At 40.2% G+C, this 14529-nt stretch overlaps 1 long non-coding RNA gene across 1 annotated transcript in view; it reads left to right on the top strand.

Moving 5' to 3' along the window:
- Positions 1–511: 511 nt before the first annotated feature.
- Positions 512–14529, top strand: part of LOC104075722 — a 28747-nt gene continuing 14729 nt past the window's right edge. Inside the window, exon 1 of the long non-coding RNA XR_683507.1 lies at positions 512–810. This is a non-coding gene — a long non-coding RNA (uncharacterized LOC104075722). The remainder of the gene's footprint in view (positions 811–14529) is intronic.

Genomic DNA, 14529 nt, shown 5'->3' with positions numbered 1-14529 from the left:
ATCCCTTTCTCCTTCCCTACGATGTCTTAGTGTGTGCGTCCCCAAATCCTTCAGGCAAGGTATCTCCTTGCTCAAGAATGCTCCTGCTTTGAGGGTTTTGCTTTTAGATCTAATTTGTATTTTTGGGTTATTTGTCAAGCTTTCTCCAACACTTTTCTAGAAATGCTAATATTCGTGTTCTTTGGGAAGGGAAAGGGACAGCTGATGTTTTTTGTCAGATGGTTTTGAAGATTCCTCAGGATGAGAAGGGTTGTTTGGTAGTGCACAGTTGAGCAGCAGTAATGAAAATGCATCATGTGTGAATTGGGAAAGTTTTTGCCTCTTCCTTTATGACAGGTAATCAGCACTGCATATATGAGACAAAAGAGATAGTACTGATTGTTGTGAAACACATAGATAATAGAATAAATGAGGGGTTGTTGGTTTTTTTCCTTCTCCTTTTCTGCATAGTAATTTCAGGGTTTCGGTAAGGTATTATTTTCTTTTTTTCTTTTTTTCTTTGATTTTCTTTGGAGTCCCTCTGATGACACCACGAATCTGGGAATGAAGAACTTCTTAGAGCTGATTGGAAATGGCATTGCAGAGCTGAAACTTAACTGGAGGAAATATATCTCCTGAAGAAGAAAATATAATGCACTATAAGGATCTGACTTCTGGTGAAAAATTCAAGCCTAGAGAAAACTTGTCCGCTTTGTTAGGAAGAATGGGTTGGACAATTTTCTTCAATTCGAAAGGATATCTGAATGCCATGCTGAGCTTAATCTCTGCAGCATGCTCTGTGCTTCCCATCTCTTCCTGATGCACTGCATGGTAAGGCCTTTTTCCTTCCTTTTAATAATAACCATATTTCTGTTATGGTGAGAGGTGAAAATAATCACAATAATCAAATGAAAATTGAAAAAATGTAGAAAGCTAACAAAAGAACGTTTGTTTGTATGGTTGTTTCCAGGAGCAAGTGTCCTGATTACTGCAGCAGCTTTGTAAGATCATTTCTGCCTTTCTCCCTTGCTTTGTGACAGTGTGTATGTGCGTGTGTGTGTTTGTGCACACCTGTGCTGTCATTTGCACTTGGACTGGAACATCAGTAGCTGTGTTGCACATATTTCCATGCTAAAGAGGATGTTTAGAATTTGCTTTGATATTTCTCTCTCTTTTTCTCTCCATTCCTTCCCCTCCTCCTGCTCCTCTTTCTCTCGCTGTCTGTCTCTCTGGGGTCATGGTGCTATACCTTCCGTGCACCTCAGTCGTGCACTGACCACTAGAAGGCAAAAATAGAAGGTAAAAGAAATCCTGTATCAACGTAAGAATAGTTCTGAATAAGTATTATCTGAGTAAATAAAAGCTACGGAAGGGTTTTGAATGTCTGCAAGATCTGCAGGTACAAAAGATTTACTTTATTTTGCTTCCCATGGGAAACAAATATCAAATGCAGACTTGGATGCTGTGTTTTAGATACAGTGGGAGGCATATCCTTTTACACACATCAGAAAGCCAAAAAATGACCATTGTGAATTATGACAATGTTACTCTTGATGACCCAAGTCATAAAATAAGCAAACCAAGTACAAGATGTTCTCATATCAAGTAATTTTTGTCATGTATTAGCGGGATGTTGGGAATTATAATAAATGGCTTCAGTTGGTGTTGCAAGATATTTTTCATTAACAGCTGTAATGTGCTTTCATCTTCCTGGATGAAAGGTGCTAGGGTAGTGCAAGGTGATGTTATTAACTAACTACCCGACTTACCAAAATTTAGGGTCATTATCAGGAAATTGCCAAGCAGATCAGGAATTATATAGTGAGTGTACTGAGATGGAAGAACAGGTTGGTTTTCCAGAAAGCCTGGTTTAGTTGGATCTCTGTTTCAGAAATAAGGGTAGAACTAAAAGATGAAAGAGTGGTGATGTGATATATATATATATTTTCTTATGCATTCTGGTTGATCACTGAGTTTGGAAGAGGGAAAGTTGAGTGCCTCTTGAGGATCAAACTGTGGTAAGGGCCTGCCCCCACTCTGAGGGTAATCCCTCGCAAATCCACTGCTTTTGATGGGGTTAGAAACGGACAGGGAGCGGGTTTCTGTGGCGGTCGTCACAGGCTGTCCAGCTGGGTACAGAGGTGACGAGTTCCTGACAGCAGGTTTTGAGGGTGAGAGGGATGCAAACAGCCAAAGCAAAAAGGCCAGGCCAGGCCATACCAGGACTCATGAACAAGAATCAGAGCTTAAATCCTATTCAAAAGATGGAATTTTGTGGCAGTTCCCAATACACCTCCTCCTTGTATGAAGAAGGACTCCATAAGACAGTCTTTAGAGAGAGAATGGTAATGCAGCTTTTTCAAATCACTGCAGTAAGAGGAAACAGAGACGATACAAACACATTCCTGTAGTGTGACAATTTTTAAGTAGGGTTCAGAGGAACCAGCCTTGATTTTCGGAGTAAAGGCTCACAATATGCATACATGTGCATTGAAGTAGATTTTTTGTGCGTTTTACCATCTAAAATGTATGACGAGGATAAGAACCAATAAGGAAAACTGAGGAAGGACAACACAACCCATAAAAGTCATCTTCTAATCTTCACTGTTGAAAGAAGCTCCGACTTGTGGAAGTAGTCCCCTCAGCTCTTTATGTGAACAAGGACTGCATCCTAAATTCAAGTTTCCGACTGAAAATCTCTCCTCACATCAGCAGTTCTATTTCAATCAATGGGACAACTCATATGAGTAAGAACTACTCATGTGAATAAATTATGAAAGGCTTTTTTAAGACCAGGCTCTTTGATTGTCTTGGCAACAGATTTATTAGGTTTCGGGCATAATTTGTATTTCCCTTCTAAACAAAATAATTTTTCCATTTACCTATGTGAATCCTTTTGCCTTGCAATTAGGACAAGAAAAATAGGTTAATTACATTCTTAAAGATCATGCAACTGTGCAGATACATTGTTAGTGAAGAATTATCAGAGTATGCAAAAGTTTACTTTTATTAGTGGTCTCCAAATCTGAAAGAAGTGTATTCTTATTGGAATCATTCATTGCCTTATTTATTTTTGTGACAGTATTAACATTGCTACTAGTTATTGTCAATTCTTCCAGCAACTCATCAAAAAAAAAAAAAAAAAAAAAAGAATTCCTTTAAAATATCACTTATCTGATAAAAGTACTCACGATTATTAGGTTCAAGGATACTTACCAAGCTTTCTGCTACATTAAAGATATTCACTTTTTAGTTAATACATGATGTTTAGCTCTTTACTTGATCCAGGAACATATTTATCTTCAGGGTAGAGAAACACAATATGAAGTCATAATTATAGTAAACTTCCTACAGAATATATATATATTGAAATAGGAAGTATAAAATCATCTGGATTTTCTTTGCCTGTGCAATTTTGCATGCTTCTAAATGTCTATATTATTAGAATATATATTGCATAACAAGTAATATTTCCTTCATTGTGATTTGTAAAGAACAGTTCCTTTTGAGAATACAGTACACAGGAATTTTTTTTTCTTTTGTGCTAGGTTATGCATTATGAAAGAAAGAAAAATATTAGAAAAAGCAAGCATAGCAACCTTTAAAATGTATCCAGTACACTAATGCAGCAATAGGTTTGTTTGTTTCTTTTATCCCTATAATAGCAACATATATGTAGCAAGAATAGTGCGTTATTTTCTAAAGAGTGTGTGATTTTGAGAGAGAAGGTTTTGCACAATACAGGATGTTCGTTGTCTTTAGCAGACATTTCTGTCAAGGATTTACTGTGACTTAGAACTCTTTCTTTAGTGACATTTTTAATCATTTACTTTAAACATTTGCACAACAGCTGTATTTGGCTTTCTCTGTCAATTCTAAAGCAAGTAAAATTAGTAATTTCCTTTTCTTTTAAGATACTATTCAATAAAGGTCTGATGCTGAAAACACATGTATTTCATTTCAGTCCATTGAACTGTTTCTTTAGATAAACTATGCGAATTAGAGCTTGAACCATCTGCATTATCAGGGAAGTTATAATGAACAGTGGAAATACTTTCCACACTTGCAGCAACTATTTCTAGTCAAGAAAAATGTATTTTAATAATATAACATGTAAGCAGTTCCTGTACTTGGAATGCCTTGAGCTGTCTTGATTCAAGATCCAGCAAAAACCTGATTTTTGAAAGGACCGCAAAAAAACCCTAAACAAAACCAAATGAGTCTTAAACTTTTGTTGTTTAAACATAAATAGCCACAGAAAGAATATTTATCTGACAAGAAATTTCAGTAGATCAGCATCTCTGTTTTTCATAAACCAGGATAAAAAATTGAAAAGGCATAATATTTTTAAAAAAATTAAAAGCTCTAAAAATCGATACGTATGGAAATACTGATTTCAAAATGACACAACATTTCAATTTAACATTTTCAATCAGACTTTCATTTGTTACAAGAAACTGTGCTGAAATCTGTTTATCTTCTTTTCTCAGTGAAAATTTGCAACACTTTTAAAATAATTTTTTTTTTTTTTTTGGACAGGGAAATGTTTTGTTATATATTTTTTAACTAGATCTGTTACAGCTGTCCCAATATTTATTGGCTCTCACAGGTCAGCTCTTTAATTAGAAGCTCTCTGAAGGGCCACCTTTAGCACGGCATGTTGTATAGCCCCATATTACTGATACTGAACAGCAGTTATTACCAGGTCTATGGTAGATGTAAGCTCTGATTGCGATTCCCTCCTTTAATTCTTCTTGTGTCTTCAACAAAAGGCAGGCTTCCATTTTGCTGAGAGTTTTACAGATACCAGAAGTAGTTTCTACTACAGAAACCTTCAAGAGGCCTTCAAAAGTCATGCAGGCAGGGAGTAGAATTAACGAGTATTAGTATCCTTATTAAAAAGATAAGGAACTGAGGAACAAAGAAACTGCCCAAAGCTATACTTGCAAGGGAAGAGTTCGGAATTGAATCCAAATGTCCTTATTCTCAGTTCATCCCTGTCCCTGCAAGGTTGCTCTTAATTTTGTCCATTTTTTTGCTTAATGACTTGCATTTGGACTTTTAAGTTAATACTAGTTGAAGTATGAAATGTGAAAGGGAATTATTGATGCGTACTTCCTTCCCAGTCGACACAGTTGTCCTAAAAATTCTTTTTTCTCTCCTGAGCCATTCTGTTTGAATGTAAGCATTAATTATTGAACTGCTTTACTACACAGGGGAAGTAAAGATTAAACAGAAAATTACTAAATAGAAATATCCTAAACATGCCATACAAGTTCTGGGGATGTACATGTGTATCTGTTTATGCCGTCAGGGTTTAGGGATAGCTGTGGGGGTAAGTAATGGTTTTCAGGGCTCTTGGTAAATGAATCAATTTTCAACACAGAAAAAAAATCCAGTTAAAACTTAAAAAGACTGATGATTTGCTATCTAGAATTCACACAGATCATTATGAATCCAGCACTTGTGTGCAAAAAGATGACACAGAGAATATGGTACCTAACAGCGATTCTTATTAACCCCGGTGTGCCTCCTCTGTCCAAGGTAATCTTTCAGCTTTTTATCCTCCTCATGAAAAAGGAAAATACAGTTTGTACAAAAAGTACTTAGCTGCTAAAATTACATCTGAAGTTGGGGAAAAAAATCTGCCTTGGCATCTTAATACAAACACAAAATTTTGTACATGTCGAGAAGGAAAAAAAGCTTTTTGCAAATGTGCCAGAGTTTTGGAATGAGTTCTGTAGCAGAATATCCCAGAAGCTTAAGGGGTATCTGCCTCACTCTGGTTTACTTATACAGCTCCAGGTGTGGCACACCTCTGGATACTGACAGGTACCGTACTTACCCAATTACCCAATGACATATTAATGTAGAACAGTATGGAAGTCTGATTAAAAGCAGTACTTCCACTGGAAACCTCATCTCACTTCTGTTTTATTCCTGAGAAATGTTAAGAAGAGAACTTAAAATGCACCCTACTGCATCAAGTACACTCTTTTACTTTTTCTGACATGAACTTTTTACCGGCTTACAATGGAAAAGGGTTAGAAAGGAATGTCTTAGTCGATTCATACTCCATTATAAAGGCAATTGCATAACTTCCTTCAAAATACTGTTCTCCAATGCACACAGCTCAGGGCAGCCAGGAGGATCACCTGCACTCTATTTTCATGAGCAGTGATTGTGCACAGGGTCATCCCCAGCCTAACTCAGCCCTCTGTCCTAAACTAGACCTAATGTTATCTGTAAATATCATAAAAGATATTCTGAAAGGCTTTTCCAGTTAAGCTGGCAATTTTTCCATGGAACCTTGGATATTAGAATACGTAAAAGTGTTTAAGTTCAAACACATGCTGGTGTTTAAGAACTTAACATATCATATGGCCGCTAGTTCTTTTTTAAACCGGGCGCTAAGGGATCCAAATACCTTTGAGGATCTGAGCATGGGCTTTATAATATTTGTGTATTTTCTACAACATTAATAGATCAGGAAAGTAAATCTAATGATTATAGTAGGGTAATTATTGAACTTTCACAGGTAAGGTGGGTTTTAGTCGGCTAAGAAACATTGGAGAACCACTGAAGTCCATGAACATAAATAAAGAATTTCATTCATGGTAAAAGCCTCAGAAATAAAAGACTGGAGAAAAGTTGATGAGCCAAAGAGATCAGTAAGCTTTGATGAAATAAGAGATTGCAAAAAGGGTAAAGGATGTCTGGTACATCTCTTTATGAGAAAAGAGAGTGGAAGAGTGCCTGTTCCAGTTTTCAATCAAGCTAGACAGAAGAGTGGTGTGAGTAGAAAACAATATGGTGCTTGTGAATATAAATCATGCCTTAATAGTTTGTTACCCATTTAATGAGGATATTAACGCAGTGCATATTCTTAACTTCTGACTTCTGAAAATTTGGGACTTACCATTTTATGCATATGTCTTTAGATATTGAAAAGCATCACTTTCTCGTCCATGTGAAACTGTGATATATTTGATGAGAAAAATTAGGACTTGACTTTGACACATCCCAAAACCTAGTAATACTGTCTGTAAAGTGAGGTGTTACTGAACTATGTTAAGAGTACCAGAAACTTTCCTTTAAGGAAGGCAAGTCTGATGCTTGAAAACAAAACCATTTAACTTTTTGGATGAGAAAGCAGATGGCAAGACTGTTTATTAAGACCTGTGACCTTGCTGGAATTTCTTTTTTACTTTATTGAAAGGTTTTTGTTCAGGTATTCACAGCAAATGTAACTTTTCACTGAATATAGAAGCAGTACAAAATACTTAGCAGGAGAAGGTAGGATTTTGGAAGGGCTTTTAAAGCATTCTTGAAAGTGGCTCTTAATGGATGACCACAATAGCCCTTAGGATAGTATTGTTTCTGTGCTGCTGAACATAGTATTTGTTCTCTATCTGTATTAATCAAAGCTAGAAAACAAAGCTTTCCTTAGGAATTCATCCGTTTCACTGATGTCATATCCATTTGTTTGGGTTTTTGTGTTTTCGTTCCATAGCAAATGTTTTACGTTGCATCAAAATGCTCTGGAGCTTGGCACAGCTGGATGCGTTCTCAAAACACTGCTATGGAAATGTGTGACAATCTACATGGTACCTGCTCCTTTGGAGCCACTCCGGGATATTGTTAACTCAGAATAAAGGGAACAGCATCTTTGACATGACTTCGTGTAATGCTCAGAGTGTTTCAATGTGTCATGTCACTGGGAACATCCTGAGTGTGCAATGTGATGTACCTTGTAATATGGTTTTAATATCACGAGCACATCAGAGCTGATTGGGGAAGGATTGGTCTGTTACTTCTGCTCCTAATTGTTATCCCTAAAATTCTGTATCTGTTCATGTGCTTTCTAATGGAATTGTAAGGGATCACTGGTTTCTTTGGGTCTAGTCGTTGTCCCCACCCTGGAAACCATGCAATGGATGTTTAATGCAGAAGGGCCCACAAAGCATCTGCTCCATCCATTCATGCTCACCACAAAATAACTCCAGTCGCCTCACTGAATTTTAGTAAGCTAGTAAAAGACCACAAGTCACATCTGCAATGTTTCACAAAAGGAGATAGATCAAAAGCATCATTAAAGCCTTATATTCCTTTGAAAAAAGAAAAAAAAAAGTTAGTAGACCATGCCTAATGTTACAGAAAGAATCCTACAATAGTTTTGCTGAATCTGTCTCCAAATTCATTTGTGATCTCTCATCTGGCTTTCAGTAGATTTATGAGTACATGAAGAAGGCAACCAAATGGGCATCATGGGGATTTTAACATCAGAAACACTAGTGCTCCCTACCTCACAACCTGTTCCTATCCAGGGCCCTTCTCTGGAGCCTCACATGGAGGTGCAGCATCTCCCTGCAGAAATCAAGTCACGCGTGAAGAGAGAAACCTTTCTGGATCCCTGCAGGTTAAGCACGGGAGTAGTACAGTGTGAATATGATGCAAACAGACAGGATCAACAAGCAGTTTCCTTCATAAAACAGAGACCTTCCTGACATCGGTTCTTTAGGGATAAATCCCAAACATTTTTACCAAGTTACAACACATGAATTACTATATATCTTAAGAATCCGGTGGCATGTCCTCCTTGCCCACACATCTCTAGCAGATGCCTGTACAGATGCATCTTCCCTTGACCCTTTTTTTGTCTATCCCGGACCATGTGGACACACATCACTAACCCCCATGACAGCGTATCTGGGTACGTCCGTCCATTGCATGCATGTATGAACTGAGCCTCTCACCCCCTCAGTGCATACATGCATGCCGCTGCTGCAAAGAGACACAGCTGTGGGGTCACTCCTTGTCCTGCCTCTCCAGGGACCTGATCTCCCAGTCCACTGTGGCTTATGGACAGCTCCTCAGCCCTTGGTGATACTGCTAAGAACAGACCCCTCAGCTGCACAAATGACGTGTGCATAAATGATGTCTCCCAGGCGATTAAACAGAAGAGCCAGCATGGCCTCATGGGCCATGGCCATGTCTCACTTTCTCTTGGTCTATGAGCTCTGTCAGTACGATCTTGTGGGCCATATCCATCACAGGTCCTTACCGCTCCTCAATGCAAAGCCCAAGCCTTGCACGCAGGACTCAACCTTCACCCATGTGTTAGAATATGATGACTGCTACTGCTTTTAGAAATAGATCCCACTGAAATGCAATGAGTTGAGATGCTTTGGATAGCTGTTTGGTAAGGAAATTGCAACCAGGTAGGACTTTTCCACTTCAGCTACTTGATTTGCTTTACACTTTGGGTGTGAAATGCAGTGCTTTGCACATGAACTCGCCTGTGTCCTCTGTGCTGGGGTGAGAGCTACCATCCTACTTGAGGTGTTACAGCTGGTGTGAATTGGAGCCAGGAAATCCCCACTTAAGAAAGTCCCTATAGCCTCAGTTCCCCACAGGCACAAATGGCTGGGCCAAAGCTGCTATCTTCTTCACACTTCTCTGTCTCCTGGTCTGGTCGTATGAAATTCCATCCCCTCCTGTGCTTTTATAAGACGCAAAAATGCTGGGTTCTCCTGGAAATCAGGTTACAACCACTGTGTGAGTCAGCTTCCAGATCTGTTCATCAGGGCTACTGAACCTTGCTTGTGTGTCCCAGGGTGAGGATTAATCTGTTAATGTTTGTAAAAAGCTATGTAAATGATCTGTATCATGCTGACAGGTCAAGTACTGCATTGCTCACTGGCTGCTCCTCCTGACAGTTTAAGATATATGCCAAACAATGTCTACGCTTTCAGACGGTGTTCGCTGATGTAGCTTGACTGGCTTAACCCTCTCAGGATTTGGCCCTATTTCTTCTAACTTATTGATTGGGTGATACAGCACAAATATGTAAGGCTGATGCTTTTTCACATAATACAATAGAATTATATAAATAATATACAATAAATACATCAATTTATGCTTGTTCAGGACCACAAGCTCAAAGGAAACCTCTTGGATCTATTACAGCACATGTGCAATTCAGGTCCTAAAGGACACACGGAAAGCAACGAGGCAGAGCAGCGCTCGGTGCTCTGCTTGGCTGTGGGCTAGAGGCAGCAGCAGAAGCTGCTTCTGTGAGCCGTTGGCAGGATTTGGCCCTGCTGCACCCGCAGGAGCTGCAGGTGCTCAGAACGCCTGCGAGGCTCAGCACGAGCCCCTCCGAGAATGTGAACCCTACCCAAGAGGAGGGTGTGCTTGAAATTTGGGAGCATTTTTGTCCTAAGCTTATCACATAGATTGCAGCTATTATCAGTTATTGACATCAGGGCCTGACAGTGGTAGATACTGTACAAACAGTAAGAGAAACAGCCTCTTCTAGAGAATTAAATTCTAAGTGAATGCAACTTCCATAACTAGCTCTGCAAGCACACAGAACAACAAAAGGTGGCCAAAAAGTGGGTAACTAGTTTCACTGGATGCTTTACCACATACCTGGTCCCAGTTATCAGCATTACATGTGGATTTTTATGTTGATTTTTGTTATGAATGATTAATACTTTCATTATCTTTAATGCTTTTTGCAGTGAAGATTATTTGCCACTGATCTTTGCTGATGTCTCTGTGGGTGTCTATACTTTTCCTTAAATGCCCTAAGCTAGAAAGCAATGCTGCAGCATGAGGCAGGGGCTGTTCTGGGAACAAGCTGTTACTAAACGAGAGTAGGACAGCCAAAAGAAAGGGACTTTCTGTGAATATTCATTGTCACATGGTCCTCTTCTTCGAGGCTGCTGGAACTGATACCTTACTATGTGGGTCATTCGCAGGGACTAACACAGGGGTATGGGATCAATACATACGCTAGCGATCTGGGTGACTAAGTTATGAAAAAGTACTTTTTGTTTCTGCCACTATTGCTTGTCTGGGCAACTTTTACTTTCAAAGCCTAATCCAGTACCTGGTGGAGTCAGAGAGAATCGTGCCACTGATTTCTTCCATAGCCACATCACACCACTGGCTGGTTTCATCATCACCACCGGCACAAGTTGCTATGGTAGAAAATATGAACAGACTGTGGCTTTGCACTTTGTTTCTTTACCTGAAACCTTCTTTCCATTCTTTTCCTGCTTCAGACATTTATCTGCCACATACTTAGGGCTTCAGCAAACGTTCAGGGCATACCTCTGTGTCTCTGCACAATGCCTTTGCATGCAGTATTAGCAGGGCTGCTCTGCAACGGGGTATCGCCGAGATTTAGCACGTCTTGTTTAGTTTCCCTCAAACAGCCTGTTTGTCAGCCACAAAACTCTGGGAAAATGATTGACAATGAAAGGAACTGATTTCTTCTTCCTCCTCGTAAAATGACTGCATATCTCCATTTAGGGTGTTTATTTACATTCGTACTAAACAACCTGTATAAGTGTACCCAGCTGGCATTGATCTAGCTGGATTAAGTAACAGGCAGAGGAAAGATGGTAGGGCATGGGCTTCGGGGCGCATCTAATGAATGTAGCAGGACTGTGGCTGTGGTTTCAGGTAGCTGCTCCTCACAGGGGGTGCAGACCCTTGTACTTTCTAGGAGACTTCTGCTCCCACCTGGCTATGTTGGAGCTACCTTGGGCACGGTTATGCGTGCAGCAGTCCTGTAACTGCAGCAGAGATATAGCTGATATCAGCTATAGATGACTGCAAGTTGGAACAGGAGGAATTTATAAGCCATGTTTGGGAGGTTTTAAATACCTTGATTACTGTGCTGTTAAGAAAAATGTGTAAAATTAGAACAAAATAATGAAGACCAAACATCTGTAAATCTTCCTTTGATGAGATGCCTAGTAATACTCCAGCATTTTGACAGCAAAATGACAGAGAAAAAAACCCAAAATCAGCATTTACAAGAAGTCAGGAATGAGAAAACAAAAGGAAGGCAACAGAGACTTGTGCTAACAGAGGGATTATGGCTCTTGAGAGCGGGTAATGTGCCGTCTAGGAAGAGCAGTCATTTTTGCAAATCCCTGTTTTCCTGGTTAGCAATTACCACCTGGCAACAGTGAGGAAGAGGCAGTCCATACAGTGTTTTGACAAGGTGGAAATCATGTGCTTTAATGAAATGTTTGGTAGCTCTGCACAGCATCCTTCTGGCAGCACATACCTGGGAAGAGAGTGCTAATGAGCGGGGAGGACAGAGACGCAGTTTCTCAGAGCCAGGATTGTTCATGCTGGCCAACTTCCCAACTGCAAAGGGTGTCCCTGTGCTCACGGAGGTGCCCCCCGGGACCCCAGAGGCCCTAACTCCCCAGTCCCCACTTGGGGCTTTGGCCACTCAGCCATCCTTCCTGTGACAGGCAACAGCTTACAGCAAAAATATTATTGCAAGCGTGGTGTGGAAGAGTTTGTTCTTAACTGGTTGTGAAGTGTAGGGAGGGTGGCACAGTCATCACACTGGTAGAGCATGGTGTACATGCAGTTATCTATGAGAAAGCTATCCTGTCCTTAATTATTTGCAAATACCTGCATGTGGTGAAGTGCTGTGCATTTGTAAGTCATGCACATTTTCTCCTCGGTAATGTTTACTTTAGCCCCAGGGAAAGTGCAGAGAGCGTAGCCGTGACCAGAGCGGATGACTTCGTCAGAGGAGGGAAGTTACCCAGCCTCACTGACAGATTTTTACGAAGGGTTTCCCAAGGCCAGCCTGCAGCAGTGCATCACTACAGATACGCTTTTGACATTTGTAGCCCAAGAAGCAGCAGTATTCAATGTAAAACACCGCCAGTGGGTTTCCATAAAAAGCCTAATTCTTGGATTATTTGTGGGGTTTGAATGTAGCTGTGAGTTGCATAACCCCAAGCTTTCTCTTGGAAGGACCTACATCCTTCTTCCTTTCCTTCCCTTCCCGAGCACAGTGAGCCGCAGCAACGCTGCTTTGCTCTGCAAGCTACCTGCATCCACTCCCTGCCAGTGAGCAGCTCCTGCTTTGGCTTGCACCCTCCAAGCAAGCTCCAGTGAAGAAAGGACTGGAGAAAGGAAGAAGGAATTGGGAGCAAGTGGAAGAGGGAGAGTCATGAGCTTGGGAAGACAGACTTTAGGAGTCCTCTGAAAGTTTTCTTTCAGAAATAAGCCAAAAAATACTCCTGGCCAAACCCTGACAGAATTAATTTCTTCTCCATTGGAAAAATAACTAGAGTCTCTCCTACTAAGCCATGCAGAATAGATTGTCCAGTTTTCCTACGGCTGCTGCCATAGGTCCTAGTCTGATTATAGGCATGGAATGTAGGCAAGTGTAATTATGATGCAGGCAGATTTATGTGTCCCCAGACAGGTTTTCAAATAACAAAAAGAATATAAATATTGGATCTATGGAAAGAAAATGTCCATTATTAAAATCAACCCACAAGCGTGAAAAAGCTTTCTTCTTCAACACAGCTGTCAGCCCTGCTGAGATTTTAAATTGGAGTTTGTCTAGTGTAACTCTTACTTTCTATTTAAAAAGCAAAGTCAGAAGCATTAAACTTTTGTCTTTGGTTTTTAAATACAGGAAAGCTAATATAATTGCTCTACTAATGTAGAGTTATGAGCTTTTAGGCTCTCCAGGTTTTGGCAAAGAAAGGTTACGTCTTTTGATTCATGGAATAAGACATTTCCCTTCATAAATTTGCCATACGCTTTCTCTTCAGGAAAAAATCTTCATCCCTTCCTCTCCTCTGGACCATTTGGCATGGCTCTTTGGTTTGTAACTGCCTGTGCTTCACTCGAGAGCTGGCTGCATTTCAGTCACCAGTCACTGTGCAGAGTTTCTGTGTGAATTATTGGAGTGTGCTTGGCATCTGGAGATCTAAGGAATTGAAAAGTATGGTTCAAGTGTCAGACTGCAACTTGAAAGGCTTCCGGAGATGCAGAGCCAGTTCTGTGGTCTGACTGAGGCAATGCCCATGCCAAACTCAACAGAAAAAGTCTCTGGGTGACAAAAGGATGTCCCCTGTCAGACCCTTGGCATGAGCAACATGGCCTCCAGCTTCAGCATAAAAAGGAGTGGTTTAGAGGGTGACACAAAGTCCCAACCCTGTGAGGAGAACAAGGGTTGGATATATTATGTCAGTGATGTTTGGGAGAAGCTAAGGACTGATAGGATAAGCAAAATAGGACTTAGCTTAAGTTCTTAAGTCAGACAGGCCTGTGTGAATGCAATTAACCAGCTGGGAAGTCTTTGGAGAAAAATGACTTCAAACAAAGAGAAATCTTTGGAAGGTTGCTTCTATATCAGGAGGAAATGGAGAGGAGTTTAGTTTAAGGATGTTTTTGAGAGTTGTCTTAATTTAGTTTCATTCATCATTGGCATTGATTAACACTGAATTGCCAGGACAGTGTCATTATTAATGCTTTATTCATCTTCTTCTTTAGCAAAATAGTATGTATAATAGCAAAAAAAAAGGAAATCTGCACATTTTATTTGGGTTTTTTGGTGCCCCTCCTTGGAGTCTCTAGAGCCATAGATCAATTGCTAGTGTTTAGTGACCTCCTGCCCAAGAGTGTAGGGCCTGTGGGTGGGTCTTCTTCTATGGCTGGCACTTGTAAAGTGCATAATCTAAGATGACACTGACTCTTGCAGCCTTATGG

This window comes from Fulmarus glacialis, unplaced genomic scaffold (assembly GCF_000690835.1).
Source record: "Fulmarus glacialis isolate BGI_N327 unplaced genomic scaffold, ASM69083v1 scaffold5600, whole genome shotgun sequence".
In the NCBI taxonomy this organism is placed as follows: Eukaryota; Metazoa; Chordata; class Aves; order Procellariiformes; family Procellariidae; genus Fulmarus; species Fulmarus glacialis.
This window is presented reverse-complemented; position numbering and strand designations above follow the sequence as displayed.